The sequence below is a fragment of the Aethina tumida genome, chromosome 7, assembly GCF_024364675.1.
Source record: "Aethina tumida isolate Nest 87 chromosome 7, icAetTumi1.1, whole genome shotgun sequence".
In the NCBI taxonomy this organism is placed as follows: Eukaryota; Metazoa; Arthropoda; class Insecta; order Coleoptera; family Nitidulidae; genus Aethina; species Aethina tumida.
In genome coordinates, this window is record NC_065441.1 from 5,690,860 (window position 1) to 5,717,432 (window position 26,573).

Consider the following 26,573-nt stretch of genomic DNA (forward strand, 5'->3'; position numbering starts at 1 on the left):
GACGCGCCGCTTATCCAGACGTTTTTAATTTCCATTTAATTTAAATAAATGCCCCCTTAAATCGCGCAATCTCATTATTGCTAAGTGTATTCGGAATTACCGAGCCGTTGGATACATCTAGTAAAAAATTGTTGAGAATAAATAGGACGTTGTAATTTATGCATTCGCCATTACCATGTAAAATGGTATAAACGATTTGAGGGATTTCATGCACAACAACCTTTTAATAACGGTCGAAATACCTCGTAAATTTACCGCGACGTCTTATCTCAAGTTTTTTTTTAGATTTTTTACTAATGAAATTTTAATCATACTTGAACAACCGCTGAAGAAGTTTGCCACTGTAAGAACCCTAAATTTGTCTCGTGTTTGTGTGAAAACCGAAACTGTCGAACCGGATGCGGAAGTTATTATTTCACAATGAAAACCATCGTGGCTGCAAATCAATAAATAAATCCAAAGCCCCTTGCATCAAATTGACATTTGTCGTTTTTTGACTTCATAAGTAATTCTCAAGTATATATTGCAATAATCCTCAATTCTATGACATGAAGCGAATTTTATAAACTTCGACACACAGAGTCTTTTCTCATATTGCGGATTAATTTTTTGCTTTATTTCGTTTCCGTACTTTACCCGGTTGAACTTTATCGACGTTCCTGAACCCGACCGGTTCGGAGATCATGAAACCGAGGAGTTCAACATCCGCAACTGATTGTTACTCGCGTAGACGTTTCGGGCAAATTATTATTTTCGGTGGACTGTCACCTAATATTTTTCTAAATGTGAAACGTCTTTCTTTAATTTACACAGACTTGAGAGAAAAACTACGCTGAAACTTTGTGATCGAAATTTTAAATTCGGTTCAGGCTTAAACAATTATAAATCAATCGACATCAAAGCTTTTTATTATACCAGACATTAATTACACTAATTACAATGCTTTTAAAGCTTAAAATATTTATATTGAATTCATTTTTATTCCTAAAAAAAGTATAACCTATTTAAATGACATTTTTTCTGGATAAAAGGATGAATAATAATAAAGATAAGCACCTAAATACATTTATTATCCCAAATTCAAAAATATTTAACATATGTGTGACACTAAAAATAAATATAAATGTTTAATTGTCTTTTAGATAAGCCCCAGACACTTATGCACTCGTATATATTTTTATATATAATTATATAATATATATTATTATATAATTCTCTTTTTACACGAATTTTTTGGGAACGTATTTATCGTGTAAAAAGAGAATTAGGTGCATATATAATTATAATTAAAACTAAATCGAATATTATTCGTAATTAAAATTATATAAATAATTCAGTTATGTGATTTGTTTATACTCAAATTGTATGTGAAAATTTAATTCTGGAAATTGCTGTAATAATATGTAGCGTTTAATTACATTTTTAATGAACGTCAAACACAAACATACAATTTTATTTTAACGTGTGGCAAATATTCGTAATATTTCGCCGAAATAATGCGCGGAAAGAATTTGAATCGGCCAGAGATGGAGATTAAGTCACCCGGTTTTTGAAAGGCGTGCATTCGAAATTGTCCCGATATGAAATTCAGGCCGGGGAATCAAATACACTGATTTTAATGAAAAATGCAATACCCACTTTTTGATTCTTATGTTTTATTCAGTCGTTGACACAATGTACGTTCGGTGAGACATCATGAATTAATGAGGGGCGACCGATGTAAACAAATACCAGTTTTGTTTATTATGTTAGTCAAATTTTGGATTTCACGTCAATGTTGTCTTAAGCAAAACTGATCGATGCTTATTAACAATTAAAATTAGTCTTAAGGTTAATGAGGATCTTTGAAGTAATAATTGTCTGAGGGTTATTAATAAACCGAAAGGAAATTGAAAGGGTGGATAATTTGCACAGCAAATTATACATAAAAGTTATAATTAACGAGGTTAAAATGTTTGAAGTGCTTTAAATCAACATATTTGTTTCTATGCTTAGGAAACGTAATGAAAATTGTAATAATTTGGTCTTTTCTTTTCAGGTCTAAAAAATTGTCAACCAAAGAAGAAAGGTAAGATTTTTTTATTTTTTATATATTTAATTTATAATAATAAAAAAATATTTTTAATTTAACTTTTGCTAAACAAGTTATTTTAATAAACAATATTTTATTTATTTTTACTTATGATTAATGACATGAATTAATATTAATTTTATTCATATGTGTAATTCCATTATTTAGAAAATTTACTTTATGGAACTATTATATATATATATATATATATATATATATACTATAATTGTGTATATAGTTTAAATATATTAAGTACTAAAATTTTATTCTGTAGAAGATTGAATATTAAATTCTCATGAATAATGAGAAATTTAATTATAAAATTTAGATTAACATTAATTATAATTATACAAAACTAACTTTAGTGTTTTGCTGAGAAAATGCACACATTCAGTACGTTAAATATTCATAGTGATTTAATTACAACGAGCTTCAGTTATATTAATATAAATTTGATGGAAAACGGTGCATATTGAGTATTATTTTATTGAAGAAATATAAACTGATTTAGTTCAATTATATATTCATAATATGTTCATTTATTTTATTTACAAACTTGATGGGATTTAAAAGCAATATAATTGGATAAAAAGTTAGATATAAAAGTGGAATGCGCATTCGCCATTTTTAAATACGGAGGAGCGAGCGTGAAAAAAGTGGTTCGCCATTTTTTTTAAATCCACAATAATGTCCCAGTAGTCCCAGTAATAATTAAAAAAAAGTAAATAAATAAAATATTGTTTTTCAAACTTGATGATATTTTGAATATTTACATTTATTAAAATTTTGAATTTAATTAATAATAATAAACTAAATATGATAAATACTATAAAATATATTTATTAATAAATGAATAAATTACAATTATATGAATAAATATTTTTTCTTCATTTAATATAAATTTGAACAGATTTTCAATAAATATTTTAAATGTTTAATGCAATTATCTTTGTATGGCACTATAAAAATATGAAACAAATCTATATGAGAGAGAAAATAATATAAAATTTAATAAAGTCCAATTATGCAAATAAAAATGACATAGTTTATTGTTATTACATTTTCAATTAATATTCAATAAACCTTTCAAATCTTTAGAGCAATTGTATTATATAAAATGAATCACTCTAAAATATTAAAACAAATCCATATTAGAAAGAAAATAATGTAAAATTGAATTATGTTTATACATAAAATATATTAAAAATAATATTTTTGCTTCATTTAATAAAATTTTTAATAATCATTCAATAAACCAATCAAAGTAATTATATTATTAAATATGAATCACACCCTCAAAAAATTAAACGAATCTGTATTAGTGAGAAAATATTATAAAACTGTTTAAAGTATAATTATGAAAATAAGAATAAGTTTATCTGAAAATAATATTTTTACTTCATTTAATATTATTTTTATAAAATGTTCAATAAATCAATAAAATGTTTAAACGTCTTATAAAAATGTATGGTTATTCTATAAATATGAACCGAATCTTTTTTAGACAGAAAATAGTAAACTATATCTGAATAAAATACAATTACTCAAATAAAGAATAAAGTTTATCTATACTCAAAGGAATATTTATACTCCATTTAATATAATTTTCAATAAATGTTCAATAATACTGAAGAAACTCTATTATAAAAAATCACACTATAAGAAAATAAACACTAGAAGAAAATATATTTTAATAGAATAATCTAATAAAGTTCAATAAACTCAAACGTACTAATGAATGGTTAAAAAAAAATGGTTCCCATCCTAAAAATAAAAATGAAAAAGAGAAAAAATATTGGGCGTAATAAACGATGATATCATAACCCGATTACAGTGGCGTGATAGTGGCGGCAAATTATTCACGGAAGCGAATATCAGCGTGGAGTTTTCTCTGCGAGCGGGCCCCACACACAATGCGCCCGTAGATTAATAAAAGAATTCCGAGCACGACTTCTATCGAGCGCAATCAGAGATGACGACGCTTTCGCTACTATAATACCGATATTCAACTTCTATTCACTTTAAAACGTTGTTAGTGGACTTAGATGCTTACTAAAGATTGTTCCCCGCCGTTTCGCCCGCGTCGTGCCGTCACATCTTTTTAACTTTTCCTCGCATCCGACGGTTTCCGAAATTCTATTAAGAAATTACACGACTGTTCCATAAAACTTTTCTTTCGGATAATGTTTACAAGGCGCAACGCCAAAATAAACACGGCACGGCGTTTTAATGTTGTTCCGAACGCGTTAATAACGAAATTTCTATCGCGGAACCTTGACATTTGCGAACGTTAAATGTTCCGTGAAAATGTTCGCATCATTTCGAAGTGTTTAACTCGTCGATAAACCTTTTCGCGTTCCGTCTTAATTATCGGCTGCGGCCCGGTTTTAATATCATATTTTAGGCGGGGTGGAAAAAAAAACAATGCCGAAGGGCTGAATTGTAAATATGTTAGATGTAAGTCATTATTAAACATTATAATTCCATGTAAACACGAAAACATAAAATTTAAATGTTCCTTCAATCTATGTTTTATAACATTATACTCCTTCATTAAATTTTATATATAAATGTACACAGGTAATTATGAATTATTGTTTTATTTTATATTTTTCTTGTTGTTATTATTTCAAAGAAGGAAAAAATAAGCAATATGTTTTGTGAACAACAAATTAATAATTACAAAACAAGTAATTTAATTACAGAATTACCAATTACTCTGGTAATGATTACAAGATTACAAGATTACAAGATAAGATTACAAGATTATAAGATTAAAAAATTACAAGATTACAAGATTACAAGATTACAAGATTACAAGATTACAAGATTACAAGATTACAAGATTACAAGATTACAAGATTACAAGATTACAAGATTACAAGATTACAAGATTACAAGATTACAAGATTACAAGATTACAAGATTACAAGATTACATGATTACAAGATTACAAGATTACAAGATTACAAGATTACAAGATTACAAGATTACAAGATTACAAGATTACAAGATTACAAGATTACAAGATTACAAGATTACAAGATTACAAGATTACAAGATTACAAGATTACAAGATTACAAGATTACAAGATTACAAGATTACAAGATTACAAGATTACAAGATTACAAGATTGCAAGATTACAAGTTTAAAATTTAAGTTTATACAGATAAGGTTACAGATTACAAATTCATAAGTTTATAAAGTTGCCAGATTATAAGATTACAGGGTTACAACGTTACAGGTCATAAAGTTATTACGTTTCAATGTAAAAGGTCACAAAGTTATAAGGTTACAAGGTTGCAAGGTTACATGGTTTAAAAATTATATGGGTTACGAGGGTACAAGATTACAAGATTTTACGATTATAAAATTACAAGGCTATAAGTTCACAAAATTATAAGGTTATAAGGTTACGAGGTTACAAGGTCACAAGGTTATAAGGTTACAAGATTACAAAATTACAAAGTAACTAGAATACAAGGTTACAAATTACAAGACTATATGTTTACAAAGTAACAAGGTTACAAAGTTACAAAGTTAGAAGGTTGCAAGGTTACATGGTAACATGGTTACGAGGGTACAAGATTAAAATTTACTAGATTATAAGATTACAAAATAACAAGGCTATAAGTTTACAAAGATACAAGGTTACAAGGTTAGAAGATTACAAAGTTACAAAGATACAAGGTCACAAGGTTCTAAGGTTACAAAGTTACTCATTTGAAACATTTAAATTATTTAAAAATGTTTTAAAATTGGTGATTTGAAAAAACGGCGAATGCGCACAAGTGACGTAAATATCAAAAGTAAAGTAATCTGTTTGGTGTTATATAAATAAAATTATATACAATAAATCATCTTTGCTGAAAATTTTAAATTAGTTAAATTAAACTGATTTATTAAACAAAAAATTGGAATTGTATGAAGGTTCTTCCACAAATTACAAAAAAATTGACTCTCTGTACAAGGTACAAAAAGATATCAAAAAATTGTGAAATCTAAAGATAAAAGTTTTCATTGTGTGCGTTCGTTTCTTAAACACATTATGCGTACGTGCTTAGTAAATGATCTCGATGCGTCTCACGATTTGACCATAAATGTCACAACTCATAAACCTTTAAATTTACAACCCTTAAAGAGCCTATAGCTCAATACGACCATATCATATGTTATCCGGTTACGAAAAATGTTAAGGGTTATATTCAAATTCCCCTATAAAGTTAAAAGTAATTGAAAGAGTGGGGCGAATTTTTTTCTTTGAGACGAAGAGAGATACGAAGAGAATCGTTGCGCGAAAGGGAACAGAGATAAGTTGAAAAGGTCTCTAAGATATGCCTAATCAATAAAAACTTTGACTTATTTATTTACTGATGTCTGCATGTCTCAGCCAAAGGCGTTTTATAAGCCTACCTCTTTTTATATTTTGGACGACTCAGACGGCCGTTTAACATCCTTTTCAGGAATGTTCAAGGTAAATTAGGGCACTTTTTCGACGCCTCGCTTGAAAAAAACTATCATTCTAAACGGCTTTCACGAGAACAATGCACTGCTGGGAGTTTTATAAATATTTCACGAGGAATGCAGATGTTTTCTTTCGAGAAATATTCCGAAGGAGACGGAAAATTTCGTTCGTAAAATTCTTGCCTGTATTTGATTACACTAATAAATTGTCAACATTGGAATACTAAGAAAATCGTGCTCATAAATGTATAACTACAATGAAGATGCTAAATTGGAACTGCAGTAATTAGGCAACTGACGATTTATTATTTTGTACAGCGTATTCCAAATAGTATGATTGTAATATTCAAATATGATATTTGATAAAAGAATTAGATAGGACCAGTGGTCAAAGTTCATTGTTTATTTTGTAAAAGAATTTGTGATAATAGAAACTAATAAATGTTATGGTTTCCATTTAATAAAAATAAAGATATTTTACAAAAATGTTCTATTTGAGACGCCTTATATTTTCGTAGTTTATTCACAACAACAATGAAACAAATATTTACATAGAAAACCGAAATTGGGGTCATTGATGTATTTGCGGCATCCCCTAAACATAACATCAGTGAACAGATACCGACTTAATATTGTATTTGTTTAAATCTTTTATTCCGACTTGAAAGAGAAGATTTTCTTTGAGTCTTAGTATTAAAATTTCATCGTATTTGTATCGCGGGATTTTCAGTCTCCGGAATAAATCTGCGCACATAAATTTCAATGTAGTTTACAATCTCGCATATCTCATGTCGGTATAAAAATCGGTCAGGTTAAAAGGGATTATTGACTTAACAATTTTTAGTAAAAAATAAAAACCACCAAAACTAAACATACGTACGTAACAGGAAAAAATTGATCAAATAAAATCCTAGCAGAGTTACGAGAGATGAAAATATAATGTTATCGGAATCGATGCATGCGAAATTGTTTGTTATAAAAACGTCGACATAAAAATTAATTTCATGTCGAGCTGCTGCAGTAAAACGCTTATGTGTGGATAAATCGTCGTTCATTTTGTATTGCATCGAACTAAAACCTTTCGGAACACTCGGTAAATATCAATAACAGATTTCAGCCGAAATCCACACAAAACTGACATAGAATCTAATAAACAAACCTTTATTGCATTGTTGTTTTGGCAATTTTCGTTATTGTTGACGGGAATTTGAGGGAAAACAATTTTTTAATTAAAAGAATTCCCGTACCTTTACCAGGGACGAAGTTTATCGGCTCCATTTTATTTTTAGGTAAGAGTTTAATGAAAGCATCACTTTATTTTTATCTTTATGGTTGTAAATATAAATGCAATAATAGTTGCGCAAGTGGTAAATATGAAACATATCCTGAAATTCATGGAATGATTTAAATGCATTACCTGTCAAATTTAGGAAGAGGAATTTTAATAATTTTGTGAGTTATTTCCAGGGAACAGTTGTGTTTCAGTGCAGTTTAATTGTTTCTAAAACAATGTTTTCCTTAACTAAAATAACACCCGAATGCAGCATAGCTTTCATACCTCAGATCTCGCCGAAAGCTTTGTACATTCGTAGAAAACTATTCTCGTTTGTGGAGATAGTTGAGCTATCCTACGTAAATATGACCAAAATATGCAGGGTGTTAGATATAATCGGATTTAATGATCTCACAACTGGCACAAATTGAAAATACTTTTGAACATTTCTTTTATTGTCGAAAAGTTTTAATTATATTCATGTAAATGAAATATGAAAAACGTTTTCAAACAAGATTGACTTCAGTTTTAATTCAATTTACCTCCTAGTAACTACTCATTCTATTTACAATTAATTAAATACCAAACTTTTTAACTACACTTATTAATGAACAGCTTCAAATATATTTATATATTTATAGAATAATTAAAAAGTCAAAAAATTCTAATTTTCACTAACATTAATTAAGAAAATTTGAAATAAAAGTAATTTATTTAGAATAATTATTTTCTTTACGAACAAGTTTGATTAAATTTCTTAATTAATTTTCTTCTGTTCAACTCCTCAAACTATTATAGTAATTATTATTAATAGTTAATTATATAAGAAACTAACATTTTAATTATATGTATATTGTTTATATTTATTTTTTACCTTTACATGTAGTTGAGTTTTTTTTTTTTAATTTAAACTATTTGTAGAAGATTTTCTTGTATAAATTACGTACAATAATTTTAAAGGAATATTAATTAAGAAAAATTATAAATACATAATATTTATAAGTATTTTGAAATTGAATAAATGCTACATTTCAACAACATTTTGATTTGAAATTTATAAACAAAACTTTTTTAATTTGGAATACTTATTTTGTAACTACTCAAATTGATTACGATTAATTAAATATAAAACTGACCTTTTAACACTAAAATATTTTAAAATTGAAGTAATCCTACTTTTTAAGAACATTTATTGTCTTTAGAAACAAAATCAGCTTCATTATTATTTTATTTGATCAAACAATCTACGGCTAATTAGATATGAAACAAACATTTTAAGAACACTCATTGGTAATTATTCAATATTCTGCCTTTACACTCAGTTATTATAAATTTAATCTATTAAAAAAAATCGAGAGTAAATTATAAAAACTAAATTTTTACAACTTTTGAAGGTTTAAAATAAAATTCTTTTGATTATAGAAGTCAACTTTATTTTGTAATTAATTTTCTTTTTTATTACTTTGGTTAATTAAATATGAAATTGATATTGATAACTAACATTTAATTGTTTAAATTTGATGTTTTCTGAAAAGATTTTCTAGCATAAATTACATATAAAAAATATATAAATAAATTGACTTAAATTCCAATTTTAAGTGTAACAACATCATAATAAAATTGTTGTGTAAAACGAGATGTATTGTGCCGTCGACAACAATTAACTTTAAAATGGGTTTTATCGACGGGATGTTTTACAGTGCCGAAAGGCGAAACGTAGAGAAGACGTATCGTCGATGGGAAAAAGTGAATTGCTCGGCTTGCATAATGTTGAAAGCTTGACGAAATTAGGAAAATTGAGATTGGTGGACGGCACCCGTGGGATACCGTTCTATCTATCGATGTAACATCCGAGTTCCTGTTGAAAAGAAACAGTTTCACAATGGAGCGGCCGCCTTTGTGCATAACGAACTATACTACACTATCTGCCTGACTTGCCTACAAAGTAACCAGTACACACATGCATCGTAAATATTCTGGCGCATTATCAGTTTCGTATATAATGAAATTTAAATGGTTTAACGGGTCAACGACTTCCATTCGGGGTTTTAGGGCTCCCATAAATTCTACCGTGCCGATATTCAGCAAATATCACAATTATATATGCATTATTCCGATTGTAACACTTACCAATTTGGACTTTACCTATTATTACAATCCAATGCATTTATTAACAATGGTTGCAATAACTACATTACATTAAAACATATTGTATTTAAAAACTAAACATATATTTTTAATTATAAACAGTACTTACAAAATATATAAATCCATCGTGTCAAGAACGTTTATTTGTAGGTTTTAAAGGAAAATCTTGATTCTCAATATTTAATTTATTTATTACAAGATTTAATTTAGTTTTTTTATGTTGGCCCAAAGTGTATACGATTAAATAATAAAATTATGCTGTTGTTTAAGCCACACTTATTTATGAATGAGTATTAATTACCTTCACACACAACGTTCATGTATTTAAAAGAAATATTATTTTAAATATATTCATATACTTCTGAAAAAATTGATTGTTTAAAACAAAACTTATTTGCAATAATTATTTTATTTACCAATAGTATTGACTGATTATTAACTGAAAAGAAGTAATATCGTAGCACAATTTTAAATACATTTTTACAGTCCTTGTAATAATCAAAAAATAAGTAAATCCCCGTTGCCTTGATTACTAACTTAAGTTTGGAACAAGAATATTTTTAATTGTGAAAGTACTATTTACGTCCTTCATTAAAAACTTTTCTTCGCTAAGAACAAGCTCGACTTTAGTTTTAATTTAATTTTCTAGTTTGCAACTGTCCAATCAATTTACAATATAGTTTAAAAGTGACGTTTTACTTTTTGTGAATTGAAATTTCTTATCATAGCCAATTAACTCGTTAAATTTGAACCAGTTACGATTACCAGAGCAATAAAAGGGTTAGCATCCAACAAAATATTGATTAAAAATCCGGACATCAATCTACTTATAGCAGAAACTTTCAATTTACCAAGCCCGCCCATCAATTATTTATAAATTGCCGCACCGACTGCCATTATACTTTTAACGATGCAATCCTTAACTTCACACTTTGACGGATCCAGTTGCGAAATTGCAGATGGCAACGGCCACCAGAATAGAATTTTCCATGTGGAAAATGATAACGGGTTATGAAACAGTCGAGTTACCACATTAGCGACTACACAAACTCAATGTGCTTAGCGGGGCTGGCTCTAACTGGATTAATAGTGCGGTTATTTTTTTGCCACGGTCCGTTTTTCCCAAAATTCGCACCTGATTATATTGTCGGTGTTATTCGTGTTGTTTGCCGTGGCGATAAAATATCGCACAATACAGTCTGGCATAATATAAAACGAAAGCAATTTTACGAACCGAATCAATTTTGTTCGGTGAAAACACAATAATATTTTATGTACGCCGCACGTAATTGAATGGTTTCTTCGGGAAAGGCGACGCGGGGACGTCTTTCCGTTGTTGCTGGGTAATTATGCATGGGCAGCAAAATGAAATTTTTATGAACCACGACGCAATCACAATGACTGCCAACAATGCATATTTTACTCTGTAAGTTCTTTTTGAAATAAATCCTCAATTCTGTGTTTTTGTCAACTGGCAATCGGGGCCAATAGAAAGAGTAATGTCAAAATGTTTAAAGTTAAAAAATAATTAATTAAAAAAATTATTTAATAAAATTTTTATTTTTTAAAATTATTTATTTTAACTATATTTACATAATTAACAAAGATTTTACTATTTCTTAAATTCTACAGAAAATAGTTTTTATAGTTCTTTAAAATATTGGGCAAATATAAATAATTAATACAAAAACTAAATATAAAATTATGTTGCTTTCTAATTATATATAAGTAGAAAATTTTTTTATCAATCAATAAAAAAATAATATTAACATAAAAAATGTATAAATTTATGTTTACTATTAATTATTTATTTATTAATAAGTTTTTGGTGATCACGTGATAGAGCTTTGAAAATTTCTCTGTTTCTTTTTTATTTTCATGATATTTATCATATTTAAGTTAAAAAATTAATAATTGTTTAATAAAAATTTGAAACAAATTGAAATTTCTCTAATGAATGTGTTTTCTTATGAATTCCATATTTTTTATTTATTTTTATTTTTTAAAATCATTTATTTTTACTATATTTATATAATTAACAAAGCTTTTACAATTTTTTAAATTCTACAAATAATAGTTTTTATTGGCAATCGGGGCCAATAGAAAGAGTAAAGTCAAAATGTCTGAAATTAAAAAATAAAATGTTAAAAAAATTAATAATTATTTAATAAAATTTTTATTTTTTAAAATTATTTATTTTAACTCTATTTACATAATTAACAAAGCTATTACTATTTTTTAAATTCTATAAAAAATAGTTTTTATAGTTCTTTAAAACATTGAGCAAATTTAAATAATTAATACAAAAACTAAATATAAAATTATGTTGCTTTCTAATTCTATATAAGTACAAAAATTTTTTGTTAATCAGTAAAAAAATAATATTAATATAAAAAATGTATAAATTTATATTTACTATTAATTATTTATTTATTAATAAGCTTTTGGTGATCACGTCATACGGCTATGAAAATTTCTCTGTTTCTTTTTCATTTTTCATCATATTTACTATATTTAAGCTAAAAAATTAATAATTGTTTAATAAAAATTTGAAACAAATTGAAATTTCTCTAATAAATGTGTTTTCTTATGAATTCTACATTTTTTATTTATTCTTACTATATTTATATAATTAATAAAGCTTTTACAATTTTTTAAATTCTACAAAAAATAGTTTTTATAGTTCTTTAAAACATTGGGCAAATTTAAATAATTAATACAAAAACTAAATATAAAATTATGTTGCTTTCTAATTCTATATAAGTACAAAATTTTTTTATCAATCAATAAAAAAATAAGATTAACATAAAAAATGTATAAATTTATGTTTACTATTAATTATAAATTTATTAATAAGATTTTGGTGATCACGTGATAGAGCTTTGCAAATTTCTCTGTTTCTTTTTCATTTTTCATGATATTTCATATATTTAAGTTAAAAAATTAATAATTGTTTAATAAAAATTTGAAATAAATTGAAATTTCTCTAATGAATGTGTTTTCTTATGAATTCTACATTTTTATCTATTTTTATTTTTTAAAATTATTCATTTTTACTACATTTATACAATTAACAAAGCTTTTACAATTTTTTAAATTCTACAAAAATTAGTTTTTATAGTTCTTTAAAACATTGAGCATATTTAAAAAATTAATACAAAAACTAAATATAAAATTATGTTGCTGTCTAATTCCATATAAGTAAAAAATTTTTTTATCAATCAATAAAAAAATAATATTAACATAAAAAATGTATAAATTTATATTTGTTATTAATTATTTATTTATTAATAAATTTTTTTGTGATCACGTGATACGGCTATGAAAATTTCTCTGTTTTTTTTTTTCATTTTTCATGATTTTACCATATTTAAGTTAAAAAATTAATAATTGTTTAATAAAAATTTGAGACAAATTGAAATTTCTCTAATGGATGTGTTTTCTTATGAATTCTACATATTTTATTTATTTTTATTTTTAAAATCATTAAATATAGTGAAATTTATATAATTAACAAAAATTTTACAATTTTTTAAATTCTACAAAAATTAGTTTTTATAGTTCTTTAAAATATTGGTCAAATTTAAAAAATAAATGCCACAATAAATATTAATTTTTGTTGCTTTCTAATTGTATATAAATAATTAAAATAAATAATAATACAATTTTCTTAATTTTTGAATAATTGGAGCCAATAGAAAGAGTGATGTCGAATGTACAAAAGTTAAAAAGTAAAATGATAGCTTCTAACCTAGGTCAAAAACAAGATTTGACTGACAAAACCTAATGACTATTTTGGGTTCGTACATATGGACATATCTTAATTTAAATTCGTCAATAAGACCTGTATCTGGAGAATAATTTTTTCATCTTTTAGCAGACTTCCTGTTTTGCCATAAGATGGAAGAGAACGACAGTAATTTTAATAATAATATATTCATAAGTGATTTAGACCTCTAGTTTACTGTTTGTAGATTAAACGAGGGGAGTCTACTTTATCCAAGTAGTATCAATCAATAAATATAATATCAATATAACAACTAGTTGTAACAGACAAAATTTCATAAATATTTTGGATTTTGTAACCAAAACTAGCCGGAAACAGCTGTGAAATAGCTGACACCAAAATGACTGATGACCTTTGCCAACATGGATAACTAACATAGGTAATGTTTCTGTGCACGTGAAGTGACGTGCGAAAAAAAAACCGTGCCGTAGACAATCAAGCGAGCTTATTAATCCCGTTTAATAAACCACACTAATCGCATAAAGAATAGGCTTTCCACTTTTTTTTTTTTAAACGACACTCGGACTGATTGAATTAAAGTGGCGTGGCGAACGGTTAAGTTGAAAATTCAGAGAAGTGCAGATTATGTCGGGTTGCGTGGCGCTGTTGTGGAATAATAAAAAATTCGCGTGCCGCCGTACATTCGTGTTCCCGCCGACTAACCCACAGAAGTATATTGCAAACGAGTTCCAGTGTATGTATAACTAGGAGCCAGACCGTCGAAAATTACCAGTTACCGAACTATTATATGGAAAAATAACTGTGGCGGACTGATACTTGTGGGAGAAATTGGGAAAATAATAAAACGCGACCGAAACTTTGCCGTTCGGATGCGAATTAGTCGATTTTTATGTCTGTGGGTCGTGTACGGCGAAAGTTTTATGGAACGTTCCTGTTACATCTAATACAATATAAATACTTTTACTTAAAATATGTGTATAACACGTAAAATATTTCGGGTTTGGAAAAATGTATGCTTTCGAGAAGTTTCAGACATTTTTAATATTTGAACTCCATTTGACTGAGCATCCACAATTTTTTTAATTATTGAGAGCAACTTAGTATAATGCTAATAGTACTTTGTAATGTTACATAATTTAAACTTAATTAATAATTTATATACATGTACATATATAAGTTAAATCAGGTTTTGAAGGCGGCTTATATCAAAGGTCGAAAAAATACAGCATCGATATTATTTTAAAACATACTTTTGGCATAGTTATAATAAGGTCTATTTTACTTTTTTATTTGTCCATTTGACGGCGCGTTTACAAAGGATATTGTACCTATATTCAGATTTAAATCCGCGAGTAAAGAAATCTTTAATCGCGAAAACAGAAATTGGGTAGCATTTTTTTAATTCGCGAATAGTGAAAAGACAAACGGAAGCGCGAATAAGTAGATTCGCCATTTTTAACAACAGTTGTAAAAATGGTGGATGCGATAAAAAAACTTAATTAAAATATTCAAATGAGTTAGGATAAGATATTTGAAAACATAAAATTAATTGCCTTTTGGATGTAGTTGTAATTATACAATTTGTTTGTGCATTCACGATATTTAAACATTTATTAAAGTTCAAAATCATATTTTTTATAGTATTTTAAAGGTTACTCTACTGATTAATTAAAAAAAATTAAATAGTACCTGTTAAAACTGGATCTAACAGTGGATAAAATAAATTACTTTTAATATAATCAACTTATTCTCAGAATTTGTTTAATAGTAATCTATTATTGGATTGGTTGCGCATTCGCCATTTTTAACAACAGTTGTAAAAATGGTGAATGCGAAATAAAAAACATAATTAAAATATTCAAATGAGTTAGGATAAGATATTTGAAAACATAAAATTAATTGCCGTTTGGATGTGGTTGTAATTAGACAATTTGTTTGGACATTCACGATGTTTAAACATTTATTAAACATCAAAATCATATTTTTTATAGTATTTTAAAGGTTATTTTACTGATTAATTAAAAAAAAATTAAATAGTACCTGTTAAAAATGAATCTAACAGCGGATAAAATAAATTAATTTTAATATAATAAACGTATTCTTAGAATTTGTTTAATAGTAACTAATTATTAGATTAGTTGCGCATTCGCCATTTTAACAACAGTTGCAAAAATGGTGGATGCGAAACAAAAAACTTAATTAAAATATTCAAATGAATTAGGATAAGATATTTAAAAACATAAAATTAATTGTCTTTTGGATGTAGTTGTAATTAGACAATTTATTTGCGCATTCACGATATTTAAACATCTATTAAACATCAAAATCACATTTTTATAGTACTTTAAAGGTTATTTTACTGATTAATTAAAAAAAATTAAATAGTGCCTGTTAAAAATGGATCTAACAGCGGATAAAATAAATTACTTTTAATATAATAAACTTATTCTTAGAATTTGTTTAATAGTAACTAATTATTAAATTAGTTGCGCATTCGCCATTTTTAACAACAGTTGTAAAAATGGTGGATGCGAAACAAAAAACTTAATTAAAATATTCAAATGAATTAGGATAAGATATTTGAAAACACAAAATTAATTGCCTTTTGGATGTAGTTGTAATTATACAATTTATTTGCGCATTCACGATATTTAAACATTTATTAAACATCAAAATCATATTTTTTATTTTATATTTTAAAGGTTACTTTACCGATTAATTAAAAAAATTTAAATAATACCTGTTAAAAATGGATGTAACAGTGTATAAAATAAATTACTTTTAATATAATCAACTTACTCTTAGAATTTGTTTAATAGTAACTAATTATTGGATTATAAAAATTTAAATTATCTGAGAAAATTAGATAATTTAAGAAATTTATAGAAGAAATTAAGAATTTAAAGAATTAAAAGAATATATGAATATCAAAGAAATTAAATAACAAAAAAATCTATACAATCTATTATCCATTATAGTATTTTAAAGCTTACTTTACTGAATAATTAAAAAAAAATTAAATAGTACCTGTTAAAACTGGATTTAACAGTGGATAAAATAAATTACTTTTAATATAATCAACTTATTCTTAGAATTTGTTTAATAGTAATTTATTGTGTAGTATTTAACTATATTTAAAATTGGTGGATGCGCCCATTATATGTTAGTTTACATTACTCAATTGATGAATGCGCAAAATAATGAAAACGACCAATTTTCAAAACCTGAGTTAATTTATATATGTACATTTTTACTATGTACTATAAATTATTTAACATCAAAAATTAATATTATATTATTATATTTCTAAACTTTATTTTAAGCAACTGTAGAAAACAGTTTAATAATTACATACACACTTTTTTAAGTAATTTAATATATTTTTTAATGTCAATTGCTTAAAATAAATTTTTGTATTACTATACTTTAATTTCAGTATCAATTTCAGATTTTAAGCTTGTTCCTATTGTGATAAAATATAAAATAGTATTTTTTTTTTTAGATATATTTTGTTCAAAATTTATATGTAATATTTGAAGTATAGTTTTACTTTGAAGTGCTGAAACCTGGACAAACTGTTAATGCAGACGTTTATGTGGGTCGAGTTAGGTAATCTTTAGTCGATTCCCCGATTGTCAACAGAAAAGGTATCATTCTGCAACACGACAATGCCAGACAACACTGTGCAAGACGAATACTGGAAAAAATTAACGATTTCATTTTATTCCAACACCAACAACTTTTTCTTAGTGGCAAAAAATTTGAATGATGTCCAAAATGCAATCTCGAGACATTTTACTCAAAAATCAATTGATTTTTATCGGTCAGGGATTGAAAATTTGCATATTAGATGTTAAAAGTTTGACGATAAATCTATAAATTTAAAAAATCTATTAACTCGAAAAATACCATAAAAATAAACATCAATGAGGTGACAAAAAAGTTTGGAGTTAAATAAAATTCACACTTACTAAATCATGTTTGATTAGTGCGAAAGTTACAAGGGGACTGTAAAAAATTAATTCAAATTTGGATGAAATATTTTTATTTAATACTCAAAGTTCGGGCAGAAGTTGCAAAACTCGGTCCTAAAGAAGGCTTAAGGGATAAGCCGCAGGGAATATCAATATTAATTTTAAGCCCATATATCATACACAACTTCCTGATCTCTGGAACAGAAGTTGTCACAAGTTCGCGGGCTTGGCGAAAGGGAAATTATTTTTTCATCTCGCGACACGTTTAAAATGTAAATTTCTTCAAATTTCATCGACGTTTGCCAGCCGTCAGAAATAAACTTACGGAAACTTCTCGCCTCGCCCATCTTGTGGAGATAATTAAAAACCTCCGTTCGTTGTTTCAAAATAAACTACAATGCTCCCGTAACTTTATATTTCAAGAAACATAGTTTCAAGAATTTTATTCGGGTCTTGTTTCTTGAGATTATTTATAAAATAAATATAATACACCTTCAAAAGTCTGCAAAAACTTATAATGAACGAGCGAGTAAGGATCAGATACCATTGCGAAACGGAAACAAGTCAAAGGAATAGGGCAGAAGATTTCATTTCCATGGGCGTATCTCTAACAAATACAAAGTAGATAATTGGGCACCGAAAAACGCGACTTCAACTTAACAAATCTCGGAGATCTCTTCGGCAAAAGTTGGTCCCTTGACGCGCCACCAACATTATCTTAACGAAATTATGGATAACGATAATAATTATTTATGTATGCCTCGAGTCTTCTACGAGGTAATATCCTAATGAATTTTCGATCCTGGATGCCAAACCCAAATCAATATTTAAATTGGAATTTATTAAATTGGATGGGCTAAACTGGACATAAATCTTTATGCGACACATGATTTGTTGATAAACGTCGCAAGTCATAAAGTTTTCAAAAAAGTGGATTGCTTAATACGGTATGTTATTCGGTCAATAAACTTTAAGAGTTGAGTTGTATTCAAATAACCCTATAAAGTTAAAAGTAATTGGTAAAGAGTGAACTCTTAAGAAAAGGAAATAGGAAATTGAGAAAAGTTGAAAAGGTCTGGATATGTCCAATCAATAAAATTTTATTTACTGATGTCTGTGCCTCGAGTAGTTTTTATTTTGGGGCCTCCGGTTCCACCGTCACTTATTTAACATCCTTTGAAAGATGACGAGGGATAATTAGATGTCTTTTTACTACTAAAAAAGTCTAAAGTAAATTGTAATATTATTATTATTATTATACTAAAATGCATAATATCTTACGTTTCAAATTATAGAATATAAAATCTATAAAATCTATGAAGTCTATAAAATCTATAAAATCTATGAAGTCTATAAAATCTATAAAATCTATAAAATCTATAAAATCTATAAAATCTATAAAATCTATAAAATCTATAAAATCTATAAAATCTATAAAATCTATAAAATCTATAAAATCTATAAAATCTATAAAATCTATAAAATCTATAAAATCTATAAAATCTATAAAATCTATAAAATCTATAAAATCTATAAAATCTATAAAATCTATAAAATCTATAAAATCTATAAAATCTATAAAATCTATAAAATCTATAAAATCTATAAAATCTATAAAATCTATAAAATCTATAAAATCTATAAAATCTATAAAATCTATAAAATCTATAAAATCTATAAAATAAATAAAATCTATAAAATCTATAAAATCAATAAAATCTATAAAATCTATAAAAAATATGAGGTATAACATTTATATAAAATCTATAAAATTTATAAAATATTTAAGTTGTATGTATGGTAGATACGTAATGCAAATCCAAATATTCAAGAAAATATGCATATTTGAGTACTTTGTAACATTTTTAAATTCTATAAAATGTATAAATCTATAAAACCATTCTAAAATGATTCAGTAAGTGTGAACTATTTCCTCGTTTTGCATACTTCTCTTGCTATTACAACTTAATCGATTACATATGTTTCGGTTGGTTTTCCACCGAGAAAACTTTTGAATGTAGGTAAGTATTTTTATATTGTTCTCATTTGAAGTTAGTACGTAGGGTTCTCAAAGGAATATTGTTCTCACAATTCAGAATAGTTGGAGTCAGAACGAAGCAATATTCTGCGGTTATAAAACTCATTGTAACAACAAAAAGAATCAAGCGTAATATAATCACAATAAATGAATGAATATTACAAAGGAAAAACGTTAAAATGAATTGTGAAAATGTTACTGATCGCATATTTTGTTTGGGAAAATGTAAATATACCTACACATGTGCATTTTATTGAAATTAACAATCAAACTTAATCCAATATAGTTTTTTATTTTAATTAAATATTTCACGTTTTTATTCAAATGTGAAATAAATATTGTATATTGATTAAATTAGTGATAGTTTCATAAAATTGAAGAACCTCTTCGACTCGACAAACAGAATGAAATATAGGAGGAAATCAATAAAATTTTACTATTTGGACATTTCCGTGTTCAACAGTCAACACAGACCAATTAATCAAATAATGATGAACTACGTGCAGTAATTATAGAACAAGTAGATTTTGACCTGCTTGGCGTAGTTGCGACAGGCCAATTCCGAGCCGACAATATTAAAGGGTGCTCAGCAGTAATGTCTTATTGGTGCAATTAATCTTCCCCCCGAGTGGAATTGAATAATCCCATAGATCTAACGAAATGAAGGAGTCTCCACATCTGGCGGCTTTTGTGAGTGAAGGCGTCTACACCGTTTTAGATGGCGGGAAACAAGTTACTACATACCGAAACTGCATTGTCGAATGCCGTCGGGTAATTAATTCCAATGAATAAGATTAATGGAGGCAAACAAAGATATTTGCCAGATCTTAATTAAACAGCACTTTGTTCCGGCCCGGTTGCCTGTTTCGCTTTCGATAATGATCTGTCTCTGACGTTTTCGACGCGGCCGTACTCACGCCCAATTTCCAAAACATATGTTTGTCGATACGTGTGTGAATAAATAATATTACACTGGTTAATTGAAAGGATCAACCGGATACTATGTTTACAATGCCAGTAAATTGACTCGTACAGTTAAACACTACTGATTGTTGCATTACATCAAAATATTTCTTTTTTATATTATATACTTATTATTACAAAACTTACCAATTGTCTAAATTACGGAAAATTTAAAATTTTTAAAAATATTTAAAAATTACATTGAAATATAAATTTTACAAATTATTATAATTTACAATAATTCAATAAATTTGTAATATATAAATATATAATAAGTTCCATATATAATTCGTATTATATAAAAAATATATTTAGATGATGATCTATGAAATTCATGAAATCTATGAAATCTATGAAATCTATGAAATCTATGAAATCTATGAAATCTATGAAATCTATGAAGTCTATGAAATCTGTGAAATCTATGAAAACTATGAAATCTATGAAATCTATGAAATCTATGAAATCTATGAAATCTATGAAATCTATGAAATCTATGAAATCTATGAAATCTATGAAATCTATGAAATCTATGAAATCTATGAAATCTATGAAATCTATGAAATTTATGAAGCCTGTGAAATCTGTGAAATCTATGCAATCCATGAAATTTATGAAATCTATGAAATCTATGAAATCTATGAAATCTATGAAATCTATGAAATCTATGGAATCTATGGAATCTATGAAATCTATGAAATCTATGAAATTTATGAAATCTGTGAAATCTATGAAAACTATGAAATCTATGAAATCTATGAAATCTATGAAATCTATGAAATCTATGAAATCTATGAAATCTATGAAATCTATGAAATCTATGAAATCAATCTATGAAATCTATGAAATCTATGAAATCTATGAAATCTATGAAATCTATGAAATCTATGAAATCTATGAAATCTATGAAATCTATGAAATCTATGAAATCTATGAAATCTATGAAATCTATGAAATCTATGAAATCTATGAAATCTATGAAATCTATGAAATCTATGAAGCCTGTGATATCTGTGAAATCTATGAAATCTATGAAATCTATGAAATCTATGAAATCTATGAAATCTATGAAATCTACGAGATCTATGAAATCTATGGAATCTATGAAATCTATGAAATTTATGAAGTCTATGAAGCCTGTGATATCTGTGAAATCTATGAAATCTATGAAATCTATGAAATCTATGAAATCTATGAAATCTATGAAGTCTATGAAATCTGTGAAATCTATGAAAACTATGAAATCTATGAAATCTATGAAATCTATGAAATCTATGAAGTCTATGAAATCTGTGAAATCTATGAAATCTATGAAATCTATGAAACCTATGAAATCTATGAAATTTATGAAGCCTGTGAAATCTGTGAAATCTATGCAATCCATGAAATTTATGAAATCTATGAAATTTATGAAATCTATGAAATCTATGAAATCTATAAAATCTATGAAATCTATGAAATCTATGAAATCTATGAAATCTATGAAATCTATGAAATCTATGAAATCTATAAAATCTATGAAATCTATGAAATCTATGAAATCTATGAAATCTATGAAGCCTGTGATATCTGTGAAATCTATGAAATCTATGAAATCTATGAAATCTATGAAATCTATGAAATCTATGAAATCTATGAATTCTATGAAATCTATGAAATCTATGAAATCTATGAAATCTATGAAATCTATGAAATCTATGAAATCTATGAAATCTATGAAATCTATGAAACCTATGAAATCTATGAAATCTATGAAATCTATGAAATCAATCTATGAAATCTATGAAATTTATGAAACCTGTGAAATCTGTGAAATCTATGCAATCCATGAAACTTATGAAATCTATGAAATCTATGAAATCTATGAAATCTATGAAATCTATGAAATCTATGAAATCTACGAGATCTATGAAATCTATGGAATCTGTGAAATCTGTAAAATCTATGAAATCTATGAAATCCATGAATTCCATGAAATCTATAAAATTTATGAAACTTTTGAAACCTATGAAATCTACAAAAAATAAAATTTATAATTTCTACAAAATCTATAAAATCTATAAAGAGTATTAAAAGTATAAAACCCACCTTATATAATGTATAAACATTAAAATCTACAAGTTTATAAAATTTATAAATTAATCAATTAACAATATTTACTAAAAACATAAAATCTATGATATTTCAAATATTATAAATCAAATTATTTCTTAAAATATTGTATAGAAAAATGTTTCTAACAAATCATAATTTTCACATTTTCAAAAATCCATATTTTATTTTGTGCAATTTGAGCTCTTTTCTTTGAAATTATTATGGCAGTATAATTCAGTGTTGTTTCTTTTTTTCAGGAGGATATCAAACATACCCTGATAAGAAATGTAAGTACCTACGTCCTGTTTAATGTATGTGAAATAATTTAGATTAAAATTAAAGAATTCATTATTTTTAAATAATATTTAAAACTTTTGATCATTTTATAATCTAAACGGATTTTATTAAATGATCTTTATGACAGAAGTCTTTAAAATTTCATCATAATCAAACGATATCTATTATGTTATATTTGTTGTTTTATCTGTCCCATAAATATCGATTCAATATAAAATTTAAATATAAATAAAAAGCCCAACTTGACATTTTATTTTTAACATTATCGAACAGAAATTCGATATTGCATTAAAAATGTCACTGAAGTTCAAGCACCCAATAAGAGGCTTATGAAAGATTGATGCCGTGAAGGCAACAAAAAATAATCGAAAGATTTTCAATGTGGAAATAACAAACCGTTGCCAATAATTGAATTTGACCACCTCACGTTTATTCAATTCCACGACAAATCGAAATAACAGTATTTCCATACAATTACTTGTATTGCGGTTTCCCCATCCGTTTCGAAAGGTCATGCTCAATCAGGTGACGAAAAATCGCATCAGTCTCCTTCGTAAACCGAAAGAAAAGTATTTTTTTAAATGCACTAAGCACCAACTCTCCGGATCGAGTAATGAAGTTGAAATTGTTTTGTGGTTTTCGCTTTAATGTGGACGTAAAATCTTAATAAACTCGCATAAAAAGTTGTTGAAAAGCACGAACAAGTTCACCCTTAATACAATTACTAACGGAATCTTGAAAGTTTATTTATTTTTGTCGGAGAAAGAAGGAACATGCACGATCTCAGAAATTATGCAGAAACTGTCGTAAATTATGTTTAAAACAATTAATGTCTACAATTGCAAAAGTTGTTGCATGGTCCGTAAGGACTGCGAGTTAAAATTATTGCCGGCTCTGAGCTGTTGCTTGTGCAGCATTTATACTCATAGAGAATTTTAATAGGGAAATTAAACAAAGAAATTTTGTTTCTTGAATTCCATTTAAGAAACAATTGCTTCAGTAGCGCCTCGTTTACTTTTAAAGGGTTGTGTGGCTTTGTGTACCATTTCCGGGTTATTTTATTGGTTTTGTTCAGCACAAATTTACCTCAGCATATTAAAATTTTAACATACAATTGTTTTATTAAAAATTAAAAATTTCATTTTGTACATTTTCATTGGATTATTAAAAGTCAATAAAGGATAATTTAGTATGCAAATCTGGGTTGTAAAAATCTCTCTAATAAAAGCTTTGACTAAAATACAAAAGTAATCCTTTAATTAATAAAAGGATAACTGTTTTAAACGAAAGAGGGGGAACACAATTAATTTTATAAGATCAAATCTCGTCAAAGAAAAATATTTTTTGATCATGTATTAAATATCTTGCATATATATAAAATATTATTTATTAAGTCAGGTTTTTGATAAAATTTTATCCTGATAAATTATTGATTTATTTAATATGTCCAATAACATTCAAATGTTAAAATCAAATTTTTAAAACATAGAAATCTATGAAATCAATCTATGAAATCCATGAAGTCTGTGAAATCTATGAAATCTATGAAATCTATGAAATCTATGAAATCTATGAAATCTATGAAATCTATGAAATCTATGAAATCTATGAAATCTATGAAATCTATGAAATCTATGAAATCTATGAAATCATGAAATCTGTGAAATCTGAGATATCTATGAAATCTATGGTATCCATGAAGTCTGTGAAGTCTATGAAATTTATGAAATCTATGAAATCTATGAAATCTATGAAATCTATGAAATCTATGAAATCTATGAAATCTATGAAATCTATGAAATCTATGAAATCTATGAAATCTATGAAATCTATGAAATCTATGAAATCTATGAAATCTATGAAATCTATGAAATCTATGAAATCTATGAAATCTATGAAATCTATGAAATCTATGAAATCTATGAATCTATGAAATCTATGAAATCTATGAAATCTATGAAATCTATGAAATCTATGAAATCTATGAAATCATGAAATCTGTGAAATCTGAGATATCTATGAAATCTATGGTATCCATGAAGTCTGTGAAGTCTATGAAATCTATAAAATCAATGAAATCTATGAAATCTATGAAATCTATGAAATCTATGAAATCTATGAAATCTATGAAATCTATGAAATCTATGAAATCTATGAAATCTATGAAATCTATGAAATCTATGAAATCTATGAAATCTATGAAATCTATGAAATCTGTTAAATCTATGAAATCTATGAATCTATGAAATCTATGAATCTATGAAATCTATGAAATCTATGAAATCATGAAATCTGTGAAATCTGAGATATCTATGAAATCTATGGTATGCATGAAGTCTGTGAAGTCTTTGAAATCTATGAAATCAATGAAATCTATGAAATCTATGAAATCTATGAAATCTGTGAAATCTATGGGATATATAAAATCATATGGAATCTATAGATATTGGAGAATCTATAAATTCTGAGTATTAAAAGAAATGTAAAAAATAAGGTAATATATAATTAAAATACAAAATTGGATTTCCTTGTGTTTTTAATTACTAATAGATTATATGTATTATTAAATAAATAAAATGTTTACATAAAAACTAAATTAAATTCTTTATTAAAATATATAAATATGAAACATAAATTTAATGATCTTTACTTGAGCAAACAAAGTACATTATTCGTTACACATTTTTATTTTTATCCAATTAAAACTTAATAAGAAAGTATTAATCAAAAATTGTGTACGCCTCTGATTATAAAATTTCTTTTACTTTGAAATAAGCGCCGTATTTATGTATAACAAACCGGACTGAATGTGTAAATTCCGGGTTGCAATTCACCTTTATACAGTTCGTTTTATTGCCGATATTATTCTTTGTTCATTACACGTTTTATTATGGAAATGCAAAGGTATTTATTCAAATTGATTCGACATAAAAAACACGAACTATAAATATTTTATAGGTATTTTAAAAACAAAACGATAGGGGCATAAATTAATTTATGTTCGGCTTTGGAAACAAATATAAAAAGTTTGAAATGTTTGCGTTCAATGTTCAGGAAATTGGCCATGTGAAACATAAGCTTAAACGGGAGAACACAACATGCCGTATTATCCAAAGTGGTAAGGTAATGCTATGAACACGATCATTTACTAATGACTATTGTCCTTTATACCGGAGCATCGTTTATGGCTATTGGTTCTTTAAAGTGGTTAAACGGACAAAACAACATTTTAAAAGTTAAGGGAAGGCAACCGTAAACACTCAGTTGCGGATGATGGCCAAAGGCCAATCATGAGGTTGAAAAAAGAGGTAGTTTACGGTAATGAAGAGTTAATCAGGCAATGTTAATCAATTGCTCGCGTGTTATTTGACTTGCAGACATTTATTTGTGGATGATAGCTTCCAGTCAATCAGTTAATGTAGTTTCTAGGAATGAAGTGTTAATCTGACAATTTTAATTAACTGCTTGTGAAGTTGTAGTTAATTTTGAAAAATAATAGTA

General features: G+C 26.4%; 2 protein-coding genes across 2 annotated transcripts in view; one reads left to right on the forward strand and one right to left on the reverse strand.

Moving 5' to 3' along the window:
* The window catches only part of LOC109603619 (uncharacterized), a 118,619-nt gene that overhangs the window by 39,072 nt on the left and 52,974 nt on the right, over window positions 1-26,573 (reverse strand). The window lies entirely within an intron of this gene.
* Window positions 1-26,573, forward strand: part of LOC109601806 (chondroadherin) — a 116,873-nt gene that overhangs the window by 11,074 nt on the left and 79,226 nt on the right. The window contains exons 2-3 of the mRNA XM_049969395.1: window positions 2,039-2,068; window positions 23,033-23,062. The gene's annotated coding sequence lies outside the window, so the exon portion shown is untranslated. The remainder of the gene's footprint in view (window positions 1-2,038; window positions 2,069-23,032; window positions 23,063-26,573) is intronic.